This window comes from Grampus griseus (genome assembly GCF_964374135.1).
Source record: "Grampus griseus genome assembly, chromosome: 2".
Lineage (NCBI taxonomy): Eukaryota > Metazoa > Chordata > Mammalia > Artiodactyla > Delphinidae > Grampus > Grampus griseus.
This window is the reverse complement of record NC_139018.1, coordinates 14,609,615-14,629,679: the sequence shown is the minus strand read 5'-3', so window position 1 is coordinate 14,629,679 and position 20,065 is coordinate 14,609,615. Positions and strand designations below refer to the sequence as shown.

The window sequence follows — 20,065 nt, the reverse complement described above, 5'->3', positions numbered from 1 at the left end:
CTAATAGAGTAGGATACCTTGATCACTCTATTCCTTTATCCCATTTATAATTCTTTGTAGCACTCACAACTGTACAACATTATATTATATTATATCACATTTGGTTATCTGTCCATCTGTCTGTCCTATTTGTCTGTCTTGCTTCCCCCAGTGAAATGGAAGCTCTGTGTGGGCAGGACCTCTGTATTGTTCACACTCTACCACATTCTATAAGTACTAAAAAAAAGTTGCTGAATGACTATGGGGAACTCAAGTCATATGCCTTTTTTTTTTTTTTTTTTTTTGCGATACGCGGGCCTCTCACTGCTGTGGTCTCTAGCGCAGGCTCAGCGGCCATGGCTCACGGGCCCAGCCGCTGCGCGGCATGTAGGATCTTCCCGGACCAGGGCACGAACCCGTGTCCCCTGCATCGGCAGGCGGACTCTCAACCACTGCGCCACCAGGGAAGCCCCATATGCCTTTTTTAGATAGAGCATTTCCAACTGCCTAACTTCCCCCAGATCCCTTCTCCTGTAAGCACCTGCTCTTCAGCATTACCCACCAGCAGGACCATCTCTTAAATCAGTTTCACTGAACCTTTAGTCTTCCGCTCCACTCTAGACCCTTCCCAAGTCCCCACCTTCTGTACTCATAGCACCAGAACAGCCCAGTCTTGGGAATCATTTCCAGGGGTCAGTTTCAATCTAGGGTGCTGGAACTTCCTGTGAGGCATGTGGCTTTAGGCAGTATCAACGGTCACTCTGTTTACCTGGTCCATACAGCAAGAACATGCCCCCTAATCCCAGACCTGTTTCTTGATTGGATCGATTGGATGTACCTCTAATTTAATTTGCACCCAGATCCTGGGGATGTCTGGAACTAATCTGATGATCTTTAAACTATTATGTTTTCCATGTATGTCTCAGCTGCCAATATCATATCGGGGGACTTTAATGTGAAATAATAACTTTAATCGCCAGTGGCTTCTAACTTCTTACCATGTTCCTCATTATTACAGTGCTGGGAACAGACAAGTGTTTGGCAGCCTAGGGGACACATAGCCATGGCCGCCAGCCAGACAGTGGCTTTAGGGGTCAGCTGGGCAGGCCTGTTACACAGAGAACTACAGAATATTTTATTTTGTCTGTTCTATTCAGAGAATATATCCCAAGCACCTAGTGTGCAGTGGGTGCTCAATAAGTGGCTGTGGAGTGAATGAATACACCAAAATCTTGGGAATCTCTAAGTTAGAGTACAGCGGCATTTCTTTTTTTTTTTTTTTTTAAGAGACGGGGTCTCGCTATGTTGCCCAGGCTGGAGTGCAGTGGCTATTCACAGGCGCGATCCCACTACTGATCAGCACGGGAGTTTTGACCTGCTCCGTTTCCGACCTGGGCCGGTTCACCCCTCCTTAGGCAACCTGGTGGTCCCCCGCTCCCGGGAGGTCACCATATTGATGCCGAACTTAGTGCGGACACCCGATCGGCATAGCGCACTACAGCCCAGAACTCCTGGGCTCAAGCGATCCTCCTGCCTCAGCCTCCCGAGTAGCTGGGACTACAGGCACGCGCCACCGCGCCCGGCTACAGCGGCATTTCTTAGCTTAAAACCTGATAATGAACATCAATAACATGGCATTTACTGAACTACATCTAGAATGTGAGTGAAACGTATCAATTTCTAAATGGTTTGGGGGGAGGGAATTATAAATTAAAATTCTTGCTATTGGAAGAGTTCTAGCTTACTACCCTTGCTGCCATGGAAATGACAAATAGACAACATAATTACAGACTGCCAGTAATTAACATACACCCAGCTAGAGCAAACATGAAAATTTAAAATGAACAATTATATACTAAAAAAGAGACTGCGAATGATCCACTGGGGGAAAAGGCAGAAATCTATGAATGAGATGGTGTTAAACAGTCAGATGTGGGCTTCCCTGGTGGTGCAGTGGTTGAGAGTCTGCCTGCCAATGCAGGGGACACGGGTTCAAGCCCTGGTCTGGGGGGATCCCACTTGCCACGGAGCAACTGGGCCCGTGAGCCACAGCTACTGAGCCTGCGTGTCTGGAGCCTGTGCTCCGCAGCAAGAGAGGCCACGGCAGTAAGAGGCCCGCACACTGCGATGAAGAGTGACCCCCACTCGCCGCAACTGGAGAAGGCCCTCGCACAGAAACGAAGACCCAACACAGCCAAATAAATAAATTAATTAATTAATAAAAAAAAAAGAACAGTTAAAAAAAAATAAGAAATAGTCATAAAAAAAAGAAAAACAGTCAGATGTAATTCATTCTACTTTCCTCCTCCCTAAGAGCTTTTCCAGCCAGGCGCAGTGACTTTTTCCTGTCAAACCAGTGAAACCAGAGCGCTGAACTGGTATCTCCAAGCAGGCAATTTTCCTAGTTGTAAATAACCAGCAGCTCTGTGGGAATCAATTAGGAGGCTCCCATTTCTTCTCGATGAGTCTTATTTCACTCTATCCATCTTCCTTCGTTAATTTCTTAAGTTGGGTTTAAGGGATGCAGAGAGAAAGATTATTTGTTTTGATCTCTCAGACTTCTTGGGGGAGGCAAGGGGAGGAGCAGAGTTTTCAGATCTTTCTCACTAAGAATTCAAGTAGAATACTTTCAAATCACTCTCCCTTTTCAAGGCCTGAAAACTGGATGGGCATTGAAACTACACGGGCATTATGTACTATGTCTAGCAACAGAGGCTTAAAGCCTGTAAGAAAATGATGGTCACAAGACAAATGAAATCAATGTAGGTGCAAATAAACTTTTATTGCAAAGACGCAGATGGTCTGCAAAAGTCACAATCTCATATAACATGGTCATCTCGTGAATCAATTGTTTAGTCTTAGCCCATGGCCCTACTGTCACTCGTTGGGTTTATGGTGATGGCAATAATAGTCCTGATCAGAACAATGACACTAATACAAGAAGCTGTCAATTACTGAAAACCTGTCATGTGCTCGATACTTTATTATGTTCTTTCTATTGCTCAGAACAGCCTGGCAACATCAGTATTATTATTCCCATATTACAGACGAGGAAACTGTGGTCCAGAGAGGTTTGCATGGCTTGCAAATTCTGGAGCCAAGAAGATTTGAACCCAGATCAATGTCTAGAGAACTAGTTGATCCCAAAGATAATCTCGTCCCACAATGCCATGTTCTCTCTTTTGTTCAACCGGCAAAAACTGGTCAAGCCCCACTATTGGGCAGGTATTCCCCCTACTAAGTCTGAGGCTTGTTGAGGAACTCGGCATGACCTCACCTCAACAACAATGGGGAGGAAGAAAGGGACCGGGTAAACGAAGTCGGCCTCCGCAGCTGACGCGGGGCCTTTTCCCAGGTACCCGGGCTTCTCAGTAAACATCCATCAGATCTCTCCCCTGGCTAAAATATTCCTAATTGTAGAAATGACGTACTTGGATCATTACCTCTTTGGAAAATGAGGTGCAGTAGGAAAAGAAAAATTCAGTGGGGGAAAAAAAATGAGCAGCGGGCACAAGGAGGGAACATACAGAAAAAAATATACATGGCCTTCAACCTCGCTCAATTAAGGAAATGAACCAACAAAACGCCACTTTGCAACCCTATCTGTAGAATGTCAAAGACCAGAGGATACTTTAATCCAGCCACACAGTGAAAAACTCCGGAGTCCCAAAAAAGGATAGCTCTATATGCATTGATACAGAAAGATCTTTATGGTCAGAATAATGCATATGGTATGTCCCCGTCTGCATACATGTGCACACTTACTCAGGTGTGTAAAGGCATCGGCTATCAAACGGCACGTAAGAAACTGATCGTGCCGGTTACCTCTGGGGAGGGGGACTAGAGCTGTATTTCTTTCACAGGAGGATGACAGTTTTCACTATATATCTTTTTGTACTTTATGATTTTTTTTTTTTTACAACATATTAAAAAGAAAGGGAGAAACAAAGCGGAGTGGTGAAGAGCAGGCAGTGACTCGCCTGGGGTCTCACAGATGGTCAGTGGCTGGCCCGGCCCCCAGAACCCTGACTGTCAGCCCAGTGCTCTTTCCATGGCAGCAGCATCTATATAGACAGTTTGATTCTCTACACCTCACTCAATACTCACCACCCACAATGATCACTCTTGGAGAAACTGCTCCAACCTCCCTGGCTCCATGATCTTGTTAGTTAGCACTGATAGATAAGCCACAGTTTTCCAATTAGCGCCGTCCCCCATATTACAGACAATGCAATCCTTTGAGCGATGAGTAGGGGATGACACTGGCTGGACCAGTCAGAACTCTATCCCTGTGACACGCTCTACTCAAAGTGATGCCCTATGGCTTGAAGTCCAACTAAAACATTTACATGGATTTTAGGTTTCTATATAGAAAGTTCATGCTGAGGTTAAGTCCTCACGATGTGCACAAATATTACTCAATATGGATTATTCCCAGCAAATTTTCCACTTCAGGCCAACGTGTAACCAGCCACTTCCCTATTAACCACCTACTGTCCTCCCTACATACCCATGAGGCATCGGCTGTCAGCTTGTAGAGATAAAGCCCAAACCTAGTACCATGGTTGGCTCTGCATTTTGGAGTCAGCCAGAACAAGTGACATGACAACAGGTGACACATTGTCCTTCCAGCCTCAGTTTCCCCATCTATAAAGTGGAGACATCAGTGGTTCTGTGGAAACAGTAACTGGAGCTACTCATACTGTTGATTCCTTTCGCCCAGCTAAGCAATAGGCAGTTGACTAGAAATTGCTTTTGGGGGTTCCCCTCAGAAACCCAAGCTCTGGAATATGCATTCAGATTCCTGCAGAAGTGTGTGGGGCATCCCTGAAGGCTGCATGAGGAGTCAGGGTCGCCGTCCTTCTCACAAAAATATACAAACACAGCCCTACTGCAGGTGTCAGGTCCATTCACACCGAGCCTCTTTCTCTGGAGCTGCGCCTTCCCTCGCCAACGGGGAGAGCCCCTGGTTGCCGTGATTCACGTCATGAGACGGCGCTCCTGGACCAGCTGACTGGACTGGGGTGGGGGGGTGTCACATGACTACAGTTGTTCCAGTCAGAATTCCCATTGCTCCTGGGAATTGGGAACTGAGACCAAAAGATGGCTGGTCCACCTGGGCTGCTCTCGTCTACAGAGGATATTTAGCTTGAAAGCTACCGATGACCACTGACCAATTCACACACAACGTTAGAGAAAACACAGAGGACGCGCAGAAAGAAGCAGCGAGGAGGCGAGCGCTGCCTGCGTTCTTGGCAGCCGTCTGGTTCCCGGTCCTGGTGCCTCCCAGCTACAAGCCTGGCCTTGGGGTCCTGAGACCCTTGGTACTGCCTCCAATAGGTCTCTATCTTTATATATATTTCTTCTTGAGCTAGCTGCTTTCTGTTACTTGCGACCAAAAGAGGCCTAAGGCATTCCTAATTCCATCTTTGCAGACCCCAATCAGCATTTCAGAACAGCCAGCAGGTGGCGCTTTCCATTCTGAGACAAAGAATTCTTACTCTAGAAGTGCTGAATTTGTGCTGTTACCTTTATTTTGCCTGATTACATTACTCAAACAGAAAGAGCTATGAAGAATAATAACAATAAAGATACCATTAAAGTAAAATATTTGACACTTATAAGATTAAAAGCTGAATACAATAATCTTCTCATAATCGTTGCAGGATATGCAGCACTTAATCAACAATTACACTGGGAAAATGCCCGAGACTTGATGCTTAAGTAGCAGGGAAAAGCAAAGGAAAAAGTCAGGAAATCACCATAAAAAGAGAAGGGAGTATTATCCAATCTAAATACTGCATGTATTAGTATAAGAGTTCTATCTTTTCCTATCAATGCTATACAAAAAAATAATAATAAAAAACAATCCAAGAATACACACCCTCAACCGAAACACTCTAGTGAAAGAGCTATTTTTAAAAACCACGCACAGTATTCACATAGTGATGGCACAGTCCATTAATCAGGGTGCTTGCGTGTGTGTGTTTTTTAATAGCTTTATTGAGGTATGATTTACACTTTCTCTATACAAGAGTTTCTTCAACCAGTCTTGCCCCCTGATGGGAGAGAGAAATGAAATGGTCCAAGCTGGAAACCAGAACCTGGTGGGGCAAGAAGCTGGGGTGAGGCCAATTCCGAAACAGGAGGAGACAAACCCTCCCTCCTAGGAGGTTTGGGGTTCACATCCCCGAAGAGTCATACAAGTGATTGTGAGGAAGTATGTATGTATTTTCACAGACAGAACATCGTTTTTAAAAGGCAAAGTACAGATGCCATGTCAAAATATCTCACGACCAAGAGGAAACCTCTGAGCCACCTTGGGAAACGAGTAGCCATTTAAGACACCCACAATCTCTTTGGGCTAAGTCAGATTTCTACAACATGGGTTTTATTTTTAACGTTCTTTTTAAAGAGCTGATTCTTCATTCAGGATGCATACAATGAAAGCAGCACGAATACCCGCACTGTACCTTAAACAGCCTCTGTTGAGGAGGGCTGGGAGTCTCACAACATATTTTAACCCAGATATAGCTTTGACAACCCCTGTATGTTCTTTCATAACCTCTAAGCATCAGCTCTGCTGTGTTATTTTATATGAATACATCCTTGATGGCCGCAGCGAGAGACAATGAGGCCATATTATGACTCCATGAACACATAATAATGCTGCCCTTTTCTTCTCTGAGAGGGTTTATTTTCCTTCTTCTACAGGTAAATGCAGTAAACCTGACATCATGGAATGCAACTGAAGTAGTAAGTGATCAATGTCAACCACAATAACAGTGCTTCAAAAAATTACCTCAACGATCCTACTTTTGCCATTTTCCATGACCTACGGAGGTGAGGGAGCGGCGCGAATGGGCTCCTGCAACTCTGAGGGAGGATCTAAACACAGCCGTGTTTGCCTTGCATCCGCCAATGGACCCATGTGAGCGCTCTCCCTGACACGCCTCAGTTCACATAAGAGCTCCCCTAAGTCCATCTCGCAGGAGAATGAAAACAGTAAAAAGCTATATGCAGCCCTGGCTACACAAGAAAATCTCTCTGCACTGATGCTATAACGGAGATGCTCAGAGAAAAAAGTTACAACAAACCAACCTGCAAAACCCAACTCATTGTCAACGAGTAGAGACATGCAGTTTATCTTCGCACCAAGTATCTAGAAATCCTATTTGTACAGAATTGAGGCAAAATCACCCTGAGAAACCAAGCAAAATGAAATCAAGTTTCAGCAAAAGCCGAAGTATTTTCTTAGGCAGAAACGTATAGTCTTGGTACTCGTCTTTCCTGACCTTAAATCTGACCTTATAATACAAAGGCAACCCAAGGCAAGGTCCCCAAATAATCCAGGAGTCTTGAAATATTTTCCCTTGTCTACCCCATACCTACAAATGCCATCTACAAGTCCTTCTACGAGTCCTACCTTCAGGAAGCAAAGACACACAGGAATCTGCCTATGGCCAAATATGTTCAGAGCTCACCTACCAGTTTCATGAAAATCTCATCAAGTGTGAAGGGTATGAAAAGGCAAATTTACTAGACTTGTTTTAGGTTTGTTGTCTGATTTCCCATTAGGCTCTGGGCATGTGCTAATATGTAAGCTGACATATACATACACAAAAAGAAATCTGCCCTTCAGGATATGATGTGTGTAAGCATTTCACTTCAAAGGAGACCATAGAGAAAAACACTTACCTTGTCTTCTTATAGCTACAAGAGTGAAGATGCCCCAGACTTAACTTTCTCCTTAAGATTACAGAAAAGGGAAACACACAAGAAGTTCAGATCAGGGCATGTGAAAATCCCGTTATCCTTCATACACATACAAAAATGTGTCAGAACAGCTTCCGGAGAGGGCTTTTGGCATGGATGATCAAATGTTAAAAACCAGAGGGGCCCTTCCGAATCATCTAAGTCCAACTTCCTGACTTCAGGTAGGAAGTCAGGAAGCGCTGAAGCACGTGCTTCCTAAATGAGCACATGTGTGCTCATTTCCTTTAACTCATATTAACGGAGCACCTAACGGAGCACCTACCATATGCCAAGTACTGTTCTAAATGCTGGGAATACAGCAATGAACAAAGAAGAAAGTCCCGGCCTTAAGGAGCTGATATTCTAGGGGTGTGAGGAGGAGATGGAAAATAATCAAGACTTAAATTGTCAGGTGGATGGAAGTGCTATGGGATACACAGTAGGGGTTGCTGAATGAACTTCACAGATGGGCAAACTGAAGCTTCAAAAGTTGCAAAGCTAGTCTGAATTCAAAGCAGCAGCAGAACTGGATAACCTAAGTTCTGGGCTTTTTATGTTTTTATGCAGCAAAGGAATACCAAAACGCTAATAAATACAAAGGAAAAATTAAGTGTAATGCACACACATCCTATTTTTGGAAGCACATGCAAAAGAGACGCAGGTGGGCATCGGTCACGTTCTTCCTGTTTCCGTCTTTAGGATGCTGCACTGATCTATCGACTGAGAGCTGACAATTTTCACCCTGCAGCTCGAAATATCAAAGAAGTGTTCTGGGGCATAAAATACTCCAGGGCAAGAAATGTTTTCTTGTTTGAAAGCAAGAAACAATAGTCACTACAGGTTTCTCATTTTAAAATTTTTTGGGCTTTTAGTGCTTGAAAAAGGCGCTGGAAGGAAAAAAAAGAGAGAGAGAAACAGGAGCTTGGTCTTTCTCGTCCCCGTCTCTTGAACTGGATATTTCTTGCGGTATACGTTTTTCCGCCATTTGGAGCGCCTAGCCTCAAGATTACAAATCACTTGTGAAATAAAGTAAAGAAGACTGTCTCATCCACTAGGGCCCTCTTCTGGAAAAGCAGTTCCGTGAGAAAGAAGCAATTTTCAGGGAAAAGAGACATAAGAGAATGCTTCAAAATTCACATTTCTCCCTCCTTCTCCCCCAAAAGTGGAGCTTTTCCCTGTGTGTGCTCTGTAAGTGGCCTGGTTAAACACACATGCGTGCGTGTGTGCGCATGCACGCACACACACACACACACACACACACACACACACACAAATTCTGGAGGACCCCAGCAGGGAAGGGGGCCCCCTGAGACACATGGTAAGCAGCAAGGGGACAGAGCCCCACCTGCCCTACCCATTCCGCATGCTGCAAGCCTACAGGCGCCCTCTCTGAGAGCTCACGATCAGAGCGCAAATTCCACCAGGCCAAGGACTTACAAATTTGATATAAAAAATGATCATTTTGGGGGTGTGGTGGCGGAGCGATGGCTAAAGGGTATGGGCTTTTTTTTGTTTTGAGGTGATAAGAATATTCTGAAATTAATGGTGGTGGCGATTGCACAACTCTGTGACTACACTAAAACCCAGTGAATTGTATGGTATGTGAATTACACTTGAATAAAGCTGTTATCAAAAAAAAGGTCGACATTTTCATCAACCCCAAAATATCAACAGTCTTTCCCATTACATTACCCTAATGGTAAGAGGCCACCGCTGACAGCTGCTGTTCACATTTTAATTGTTTTACATCTTTAAATGAAAAGATGTACTTTCCCAGGGCATGATTTCCTCCAGGCCTGGGTGTCTGCACTACAGCAGATCAGAGGCCCATGAGGAACATAGCCCAGGGCTGAGGTCCTTTACCCTGAAACGGTGGGTTTCACATATTCCTATGCTCAGTGCTCTGAAGGCCCCAGTGAAGGGCAATTAGAGAGAGTGGGGAGAATCTTGGCTTAGTCCCTATCCCTAACTCACATTGTTTGGGGAATGGAGCTGCATAGCTGAAGAAAAGAGAAGGCAGGACATGGTTGAAAAAGCTCAAATCTGGATTACTGAGAAAATCAAATTAAATGAATATTATCTCCTCTCCCTCCAATTTCAGGGTGTAGACTATAGGGAGAGACTTTATTTCCTTCCTTCCTTCCACTCGTCAAATATCCATCCGCCCAACTGTCCATCCATCCATCCACCCATCCTTTATCAAGAGTCTCCGCTGCAAAAACAGAGATACAAATAAGATAACTTCTGTAAATTGAAAAGTATATATAGAACTTAAGTATGATTATTGTAATCAAACCTGAAGGATATCCTTTTTACCTCTTTGCCCTCATATCCACGCCTGGGAACTAAGAAAACTTCGATGAGTAAAACCAAAGAAACTGGGTTATTAGTGGAGCTTTACGGAATCCAGGAGAGCTAGGAGAGGGCAGAGAAGAATTACTAGAAGATGTCAAATTAGATCGTACTTCCAGGTTCAATTAAACAGACAATTCAGTAAGTTTACACCTTAGGCTTGAATTATGTTAAGGAGAGAGAAAAAGTTGTATAGTTCAAGGCCTCTGCTAAGAGATTACGGTAAACAGCCATGTCTGACCACCTCTACTGCCAGCACCCTGGTCAAACTGCCGTCATCCTCACCTGGGTTATGAGAGTAGACTCTTAACTGAATTCCACTTCCACAGACCCCGCCACTTGCCCAGCTATTCTGTCCTCCACTCTCCAGGGTGATCTTTTGTTTGTTTGTTTGTTTTACAGTTTTTTTTAAAACTTTTTATTTTATATTGGAGTATAGCCGATTAACAATGTTGTGATAGTTTCAGGTGCACAGCAAAGCGACTCAGCCATACATATACATGTATCCATTCTCCCCCAAACTCCCTTCCGATCCAGGCTGCCACGTAACATTGAGCAGAGTTCCCTGTGCTATACAGTAGGTCCTTGTTGGCTATCCATTTTAAATACAGCAGTGTGTACACGTCAATCCCAAACTCCCTAATTTTTTTTTTTTAATTGGGGTATAGTTGTTTTACAATGTTGTGTTAGTTTCTGCTGTACAGAGAAGTGCATCGGCTATACGTGTACATATATCCCCTCATTTTTGGATTTCCTTCCCATTTAGGTCACTACAGGGTACTGAGTAGAGTTCCCTGTGCTATAAAGTAGGTTCTCACGTGGAATCTAGAAAAATGGTTCAGATGAACCTATCTGCAAAGCAGAAATAGAGACACAGATGTAGAGAACTAACATATGGACACCAAGTGGGGAAAGGGGGGTGGGATGAACTGGGAGATTGGGATTGACATATATCCAGGGTGATCTTTACAAAAAGCGTACCAGATTAAGTCTTGCCCCTCCTCAAAACCCTCTAACAGTTTCTCATCATAATTAGAATAAAACCCCAGTCTCTATTTCATGATTTATGATGATCTGGCCTCTGCTTGCTACTCCCAATCCCTTTCCTACAACCTTCTGTCTTGTTCATACCTCTCCAGCCACATTGATATTGCCGTTCTTTCAACAAGCCATGATTGTTCCTGCCACAGGGCCTTTGCACTTGCCCTCTGCCTAAAAAGCTCTTCCCCTACATGCTGACATGACTGGTACCTTCTCATCATTTTGGTTCCTACATCAATTATTCAGAAAGGCCTTTCCTGCCTACCTTCCCTGAAATAGCACCCTAAGACCACCACTCTATCCTTGCCTTGCTTTATTCTTATTTATGGCAAGTATCCCCACCTGAGATCACAGTACATATTCATTTCTCCATTTGTTTGCTTTCTGTCTTCCCACTAAAATATATATGTCACAGGGTAGAGACCTTAGTACTTATTCACTGCTGGTTTCCTGCGGGTCTAAGACTGTCACTAACATACAATAGGCATTTTATAAATGTGCAAATAGATGATTCTGATCTTAGTTCTACCCTCCACACTTCTGCATTTTAGTATTGTTTTGCTTTTCGTCAACAGAAGCAAATGATCTATAATCGGTGTCTAGAACAATTTTATAACTTCATTATTGATATTTTTCCCATCCCTATCTTCTCCCTTCCCTGATGGCTGGTTTTAATCAAAGGCAGCTTTCAGCTGATACGGGCCTAAGACCCTGAAAATGTAGCAACCATTGTATTTACAGATATGATGCCCATGGGGAAGAAAGTCAAAGCTGAAACCCTCAGCGTGTATCTGTGTATAGTGCGCTATGTGAAACTTGTGGAAAACTGCCTGCTTTTACCTGTTGGGGAACTGGCAGAAGTGTGAAACCTACTCTACCCAGAGGAATAAAATGAAAACTTCCTTAACTGTAGAACTCATTTTGGTTTGAAGGAAAATGAAAAGGCAAAAACTTCAATTAAGTAAATCTCGAGAGCAAATAATCCAAGAAACTGGTGAATTTTTTAAAAAGCCATTCTAATGGTTTAAACAGCTTATTCAAGTGGTCTACTTTAAAATGCCAGGAATCCAACCTCTTGATTTAAGAGCTCTGGAATTCAAGTGCTTCAAATTGAGAAAATAATACACAAGTAAATGGTCATAATTTCTTCTTTGTGCTTCCTGGCATTATATCCTCCAGATATACAGCTCTGTGCAAGAGTCATCTTCCCTAAGTGCCTCGCGTCTCTCACGGGCAAGTGGAAGCCAGGACAAACACCACCTTGCTTGAATACTGAACACCATTCCTTAAAGCTCTTGCCTTAAAATTACAAACAAGCGATAAAATAAATATTTCAGGGGCTCATTTAAATGAGCCTCTTGGGAGTCTGGACTCAACAGATGGGCTGTATTCTCAAAAGCTTGCCAAGGTGGAGAGGAAGGTATCTAGAAATTCCTGTGGACCCACATGGTGTATTTATAGAAGACCTGGGGCGGTCAAGGCCTCTGTTGCTGTCTTCCCTGTCACTGCTCCATCCTCCTTTCCCAAGCCCTTTCCCCTTTCATCTGACAGCATCTTCACTTAGTTGGAATCACAGACACAGAGCTCCTCAGCTGAGTAATTCTTAGAACAGAGGCTGTCAGGTAAGGAGAATTTATTTACAAGCATTGCAGCCTTTGAAATGCTAGGAGAGCCACTCAGCGATGCAGACAGACAATAAACACCTTCCAGTATGGATCTATCCAAACAGATGCTGCATTCTAGGAATGAAACAATAATTTCCCAATGTTTCATGTAGACAGAGTCATCCTGCAAGTGGGACAATGACTACACCATTCATTTGGAAAGCATTCGGCAAGCACCTACTATCCGCCAGGGACTGTGGCTGTGGAGAAAGGTCTCACAGTCCCTGAATAAGATGCTTGGGAGAAACACATGACGGTACAACGCCATAGAGGCCCAGAGGTGTGCGGGACTACAGCAGGGACTTGGATAAAATCCGACAGCTGCCGAGGAGGGGCAGACTAATTCGGAAGTCAGCCAGCTACAGACAGCCCATGGGCCAAATGTGTCTCTTTCTGTATGGGTGCCCTACGAGCTGACGATGGCTTATATATTTTTTAATTATTGAAAAAAAAATGAATATTTTGTGACATGAAGATTATATGAAATTCAAATTTCAGTGTCAGTAAATAAAACTTTACAGGACACAGCCAGAGTTTAGAAGCTGTAAAACCTAACTGTGTGATCTGCAGAGTTTACAATATTTACTATCTGCTCTTTATAGAAAAAGTGAGCTGACTCCTCCAGTCCACTGGACTAATGCCACTGAGCAGGACTGAGGTTTTTTGTTTTTAAAAGATATAAATGTATAACTAACTCCAGTGTACTGTGTGATGGTTAGCAATGAGACACTTTTGAGAGAATCCACAAAGACATCTGTTAGTTACAATGTAAAACAGCCTTTGATGTCTCCTAGACCAACACTCACATTTTTCAGGTGAGGAACTGGACCCCAAGAAGCCAAGTTACTCTGCCAGGCCCATAGGGAACGGCACAGTCAAGAAAGTGTCCTTGCTGTCCCCAAACTCATATATGTCCCATCCTGCTAACTGAAAGAAAAAAACAAAAGATCTTTACCGAGAACTATCTAAAAAAATAAAATTAGGCTTTGAAAGATTTATAGAAATATATAGATTTATATTTTTCCTAACTAAGCGCCCCTACTTGAGAACCTCCTTAGAACGCACCACCTCCTCCTTCTCTAACCTCTGATCTTCTTCCCACTGTACTCTCCACTTCCCAGATGCTTCCTGCAGCCCCGTCACACCTGATAAAGGCACCGTCCCGAAATACGTCCTAGGCCATCCAACCTCACTCACAAAACCACCCTTCTGCCTGGGATCCTTTTCTTAGTTGTCTGATCCATCAGGTCCCCTAATTCTAATGCTTTTGGGGTCCCCAAGCTTTCCAAGGCCTACAAAAATGAGACCTGAAAAGCAAACTCACTGCAAAAGCACCTTGTAAATTTAAAGAAAGAAAAAATCACTTAAATGTCTCTAAAAGTAACATTATACTAACCAGTCAAGAGCATAGTTTATATATAATGATATTTAATGTGGGAGGAGGTAGGTGTACCTTGTTAGTTTAGTAGGATAGAGGGGGCTGACTTGAGCTAAACAAACACTTAAGATGCCCTGCTGTCCTTCTCTATAAAGACCCCACCCAACTGCCATGTCCTTTATGAAATGTTTCTTCATTTTCAAGTTATTTTCTTTGTGTTCTAATAGAATGTGCTATTTTTGATCCATAAAATCATTTCTAGGCACAAATAATAGAATATACCTACAGAATACTACTGATATGCTATGAGAAGCATGAAGTCGTCTGAATATATGGTCTTTGACCTTGAAGCATTTACAAATGAGGGGACAGAGTCATAAAACAACTCAAAGGCATAAAGTAGTTTTGTGATACACTAGCTAAGAATTCACAGGTTTGGTTGAAAATGCTGGGGAAAAGTTCTTTGGAAGTACTGTATGTTGAACAGCAACCATTTACTGAGTATCTACTAGGCGTCATTTACATGCTTAGTCATTTGAATCGTCTCCTTTGCTCTTTGTAACAACCTAACAAAGCAGTGATCCTTATACCCACTTAGCAGATGAGGAAATGGAGGTTAAGCAACTTGACAAAGGACACTCAGCCAATAACCTGGTGAACTACAAGCCAAACCCAGGCTACAGAGCTTAGGATTACTTTTATGACATGAGCTTCTCAAACTGGGTCATGTGCTACCACCCACACTGCACCCCTGACACGTGATGGTATTTGAAAAGCCGAGATGAAAATGATACCTTTTACCTGAGCCTCATTTTATATGCAACTTTAGGGAGAGTTAAAAGTAAACAAAAACACTGTTACTCGACTAAATACACAGATACGGCATGAACAGAATATAAAATTTGCGGAGGTTTTCCATGAAAGAAATGGAAAATACAGCAGTGAATGTATTGCCCCAAAGCGTGGGGAGGTTTAGGACTGTGGAAACCATCCGATTTACCTGAAGAGGGCATCTCTTTATGGAGAGACAGGCGACAAGGTCAGGCAGAGCTTGGAAGGGAGCTGTCAAGGGCACTGAGTGTCTGTGTCTTGTCTCCGCATGGGTCTTGGTGGGCCATGCCAGCGAGAAGAGCGTGCCGCAGCGCGTTGGGCACCTGGGCCGCCACAGTTCAGCTATAAATGGCTTTGTTGCTGCCCCCGCTTGTCAGTGCTCATCGAGGCATAACACGAGATGGCCCAGGCCTGGGGGGACCAAAAACGGAGGGCACACGCGTGCGTGTGCAGGCATCCTCTTGCCTTACTCTCGTAAGGGTTCATGGGCATCGTGGAAAAGGGCCTGCAGCAGGAACCTGACATTCACGCTAGGGCTTGAAGGTTCTGGAAGACTGAATCCAAGGAGCTCCCCAGGGAGCGCTGCCCAGGGCTGCTACATGTTTATGCTGCCTCGGGGTGGAGAGGCGATTCCAGTTTTCATCACTGCATTAGGCCCGGTCCCTCCTGTTGGCCCTGAAATGCTGTCCGCGGGGGAGATCAAATGGTTCTTTCCCATGAAATAGACTGGGCTGCAGAAATCTCAACTGAGAGCACAGAAAAGATCAGATCTGATTTCACTCCCAGAGTCGTTTCTTAAGGTAAAAGTCTGGCTGGTGGGAGCTAATGCCTTTGGGCTGGAGCACCCAGAAACATGACAAATTACCAGAAGGGAACCGCAGTTCAACCTTGCTCCAAATGAAAGAGACTAAACAGAAACGTCTGTCAAGATCCTTCCTTATAAATCTTTTGCCTCCTCTTCCCTCTTTCCAGTTCCTCTGTTCCCTCTCATTAGCCATCGTTGTGTTTGTTGAGTCCCTCACTGCCTTCTTTTTTTTTTTTTTTTTTTGCAGTACGCGGGCCTCTCACTGTTGTGGGCTCTCCCGTTGTGGAGCACAGGCTCTGGGCGTGCAGGCTCAGCGGCCATGGCCCACGGGCCCATCCACTCCACGGCACGTGGGTTCTTCCCGGACCGGGGCACGAACCCGCATCCCCTGCGTCGGTAGGCGGACTCCCAACCACTGCACCACCAGGGAAGCCCCCTCACTGCCTTCTTGAAATCCTCTAGGATTTCCTCATTCTCCGGTCCTCATTCAAGACTCCAGCTGTATCCCTGAGGAAGTCCCTTATCCTCTCCAAGTCTCCACTCCCTCATCTGTATGTGTCCCAGAGGCTGTGCCAGACTCTGTGGCAATGGGCCACACAAAGCCCTGGGCACCAGTGCTACCCACACCAGACTCAATGATGGTCAATTTCCTTGATCCGTCAAGAGCGGCCCCAGGACCCAGCTTGTTTGGGTGGAAATCCCAGCTTTGTCACAGAAGAACTGCTTGCACCTGAGCAGCTAATTCCAATTATGAAACTTGTGCTCTGGTCTCGCCATCTGTCAGAACAGGTTATAACAGTACCTGCCTGCATGGGTTTCCATGGGGTTGAGTGAATCAAAGCCAGCGCAACGCTTAGAAGAGAGTCCACTCATAGCGAGCAGTTAGTTCCAAATGTTTTAGCGGCCATCGCCACCATCCTATCCTCCCTTTAGCAGGGCTGCGTTAATTGCCCAAACCTGGACTATTTCCCCAGTAGAACTGGGAAGCTTGCTCTCTAACCAGTGACTCAGAGGCAAGAGCCCGAGTGAAGCAGGGTGTATGGTGCTAAGAACCATGAACCCGGACATCACGGAGCACGGCCACTCAGGTCCAGCCAGCTCCTGGCCCGAGGCAGGGTGGGCCCCGTGCTGCTGTATCTCCAAGTTGTCAAGAGGAGCCAGAAATCTGAACACTGCTGGGAAAACTCCTAATTTTAAGCATTGACGATGAATTTATATGTTCAAAGTCACTCTGTCTGACAAACAAAACCCATCTGTGTGCCAGACCTGCCCTCCGCCCACCCCTCCCCGGCCCATCAGTCTGTGCCCTCCGCTGGGTGGGGTCATTGACAAATTGTGCTTCTGAACATACGTCTCTTCCTAAGGGGCCCCAGCAGAGCTTCTTGTCCTCACCTCCTCAGACCCAGAGCCCTCAAGGCCACCTTCTTTGGCCACACCCTCCCAGCTGCCGCCCAAAGTGGACCTTCTGTTGATCCCCCCCCCCCACACACACAGTGCATTAGAGGCACTTAGCGGGGATCCGCAGGAGAGCTAAGTGCTTTAATGACACTCCTATATCGATTTAGAGCTTTTTTTATTCCTCCACTTGGATTTCCTGAACACAGTACATCTGTGCAGTGAACTGTCCTGGAGGCTAGGTTCCCAGAGGCCAGGGGCCCCTCCATCAGGTTCTCCCCCAGCATCCCACCCCCTACCCCGCACACAGGGAGTGCGTGACTCTGTGCCGCCGAATCCTTCTCCTGATGAAGCCCAGAAGGCTAAGGGCACAGTGCGTTGTCCAGTGTCTTTGGAGAAATTCACACAGTCACGCCAACGCTTCTGTCTCCACAAGCCACCTGCCCACGTTGCCACTTTCTGTTCTCCTTTCTACAAATGCACAGTTTCAAGTGATGCCCGAATCTCCAACTGTGTGGACTCAAGTCAAACCCAAGGAGCCTGAGCTCTCCATATTTATATCAGGCACAGGCGGTCTACTCAGATGAGTACTGCTGGTCTGCGTTCATTCATTCATCTACTCATTCACCAAGCATCGACTCACTCCAGGTCAGACACAGCACTGAGCACGAGAAGAGCCAGAAAAATTAAGTACAAAAAGTCCTACGGCTGGGCTTCCCTGGTGGCGCAGTGGTTGAGAGTCCGCCTGCCGACGCAGGAGACACGGGTTCGTGCCCCAGTCCGGGAAGATCCCACATGCCGCGGAGCGGCTGGGCCCGTGAGCCATGGCCGCTGAGCCTGCGCGTCCGGAGCCTGTGCTCCGCAATGGGAGGGGCCACAGCAGTGAGAGGCCCGCGTACCGCAAAAATAAATAAATAAATAAATCCTATGGCAAAAGTCTATTCCTGTAAACAGAGGTTAGATGGGACCTTAGGAAATGATGCCACCCAACACTCCCATCCGGATGAGGTGCAGAGTTGAACACAAACTCTACACGTTTGGCTCTGAAGGAGTGGTACAAAGATCAAATCAGAAGTCCTTGTTCCCGGTCCAACACTCTTTTCAAAACAACTTACAGAATATTCTAAACGGAATTCGAACAGAACCATTAATAAGGCCTGGTGTCCAAACTCAGATGTCAGCAAACTGGGATCTTCAGGGAAACATGACCCTCATCAAGGTCCTCAAGAATTCATCAGCGAGATTCCATCAGTGCCTTCTGCATAGTAAGCCCTCCCTACACATTCTAAAACCATATCGAGTGGTCCTCATGCTTTTTTGGGTTAATGTTCCAATGCACCGAAGGCACAAAACCCGTCCATGGGTGATGGAGATTCACAAGGAGTCTGAAGGGTGTGTGTGTGTGTGTGTGTGTGTGTGTGTGTGTGTGTGCGTGTGTGTGTGTGTGTGTGTGTGTGTGTGTGTCTGAACACTTATCCAACGGGCACACCTGATATGCCTTTAATGAAAGGATTAAGTCTGGTTACCTGCCAGGCAACTAAGTAGAATTAGCTGGCACAGCCCTGCCCTTCCTGCCAGCCATCCCCACATCCTCCCGAAGGATGCCTGCTATCATTTTCAAAGGGGAGATCGAGTAGTCTTTCATGAACAACTGGCATTGAAAAAGGCTCTCCACACCACGAGTTTCAATCTCCCTCAAACTAAAATCAGTCCATCAGCAAGACAGTGCCTCCTGTGATCCAAGCCTGTTTTTGTGCGCCCCTCCTGGGGTGGGGCGGGGGGCTGCACCTGAGCAGACGGTTGATGGGCAGCTCAGCACCAAGGGAAGCAGGGGCAGGGATCAAGGATGTCTCTGCAGACCTCGCGGTCTTGCCACGTTCCTCGCAGCCAGGACAAACAGGCCGTGTGTGGGTCTATTTTGGTCACACAGCTGCACACATGGGATTTATGAAGATGTCTGGTGCTTGGCTCCCGGGAGATCTGCGCACCAAGCTGCTGCTCTATCGGCAGGAAAGAAGCTGAGCTCTGGACCGTCTGCTCACGTTTCCTCATTCCCACTGAGCAAGGTACATCCCAAGTTCTGATCCCTTACGACTCTTCCCAGGTCACGAGCCTTCTGTTTTCTCTTTCCCCAGCTCGCAAGAGGGCAAAGCTGTGCATTACTGTGTTTGGCACCCAATGGCCTCAGTGTTCTCTATCAGTCCACTGCCGGGCTGCCTCTTCTTGGTGGGATTTAGCTCTATTGATTTCTATGTCTGACTTGCTCGACACTGCCTCATTCATTATTCAGGGAAAACCTGGCGATGAGGCCACAGTTGATATCCTGCCAACAGAAGCCTGAGCAGGTGGGACCTCTGTGAATCTTCAAAGAATCAGAACCTATAAAAAGCAGTGTAGTTTAGACTCCTCGAGTTATTCATTTAAGACCTGGTCAATCTGAAAACTAGATTGTTTTCTGTGTGAGTAGCAGGTTAGGTGAGTAGGAAAACACACGGGGTTAACCACTGAGGCCAAAGGTTCGAACCCTGTATAAACCAATATAAATCAGTTATCTTCGAGCCGAGAAAAACTCCACTGTTTAGTCGGAAAATGAAGCACTCCTTGGCCACCCATACTGCAGGTATGTGGTGGGGGTAACTGGGGCAGGGGCTGGAGGTTCCCATTAATCACCATCATCAATTCCTCTGCTGACTCACGGGCACACGGACACGTAAGGATACACACCCACCCTACTGCTAGAGGCTGAGTCCCGCCATCTTCCCACAGGGTTGATGGGTGTTGATGGTGAGGGCAACACTTCCAAGGTGTTATAATAATAAGAGGCAGGGGACCAACCCATTTTGTTGTTTTGTTATTTGTTTTCTT

The 20,065-nt window shown here is 45.5% G+C and overlaps 1 protein-coding gene across 8 annotated transcripts in view; it reads right to left on the bottom strand.

Moving 5' to 3' along the window:
* FOXN3 (forkhead box N3) overlaps nt 1-20,065 on the bottom strand; it is a 405,750-nt gene that overhangs the window by 79,770 nt on the left and 305,915 nt on the right. The window lies entirely within an intron of this gene.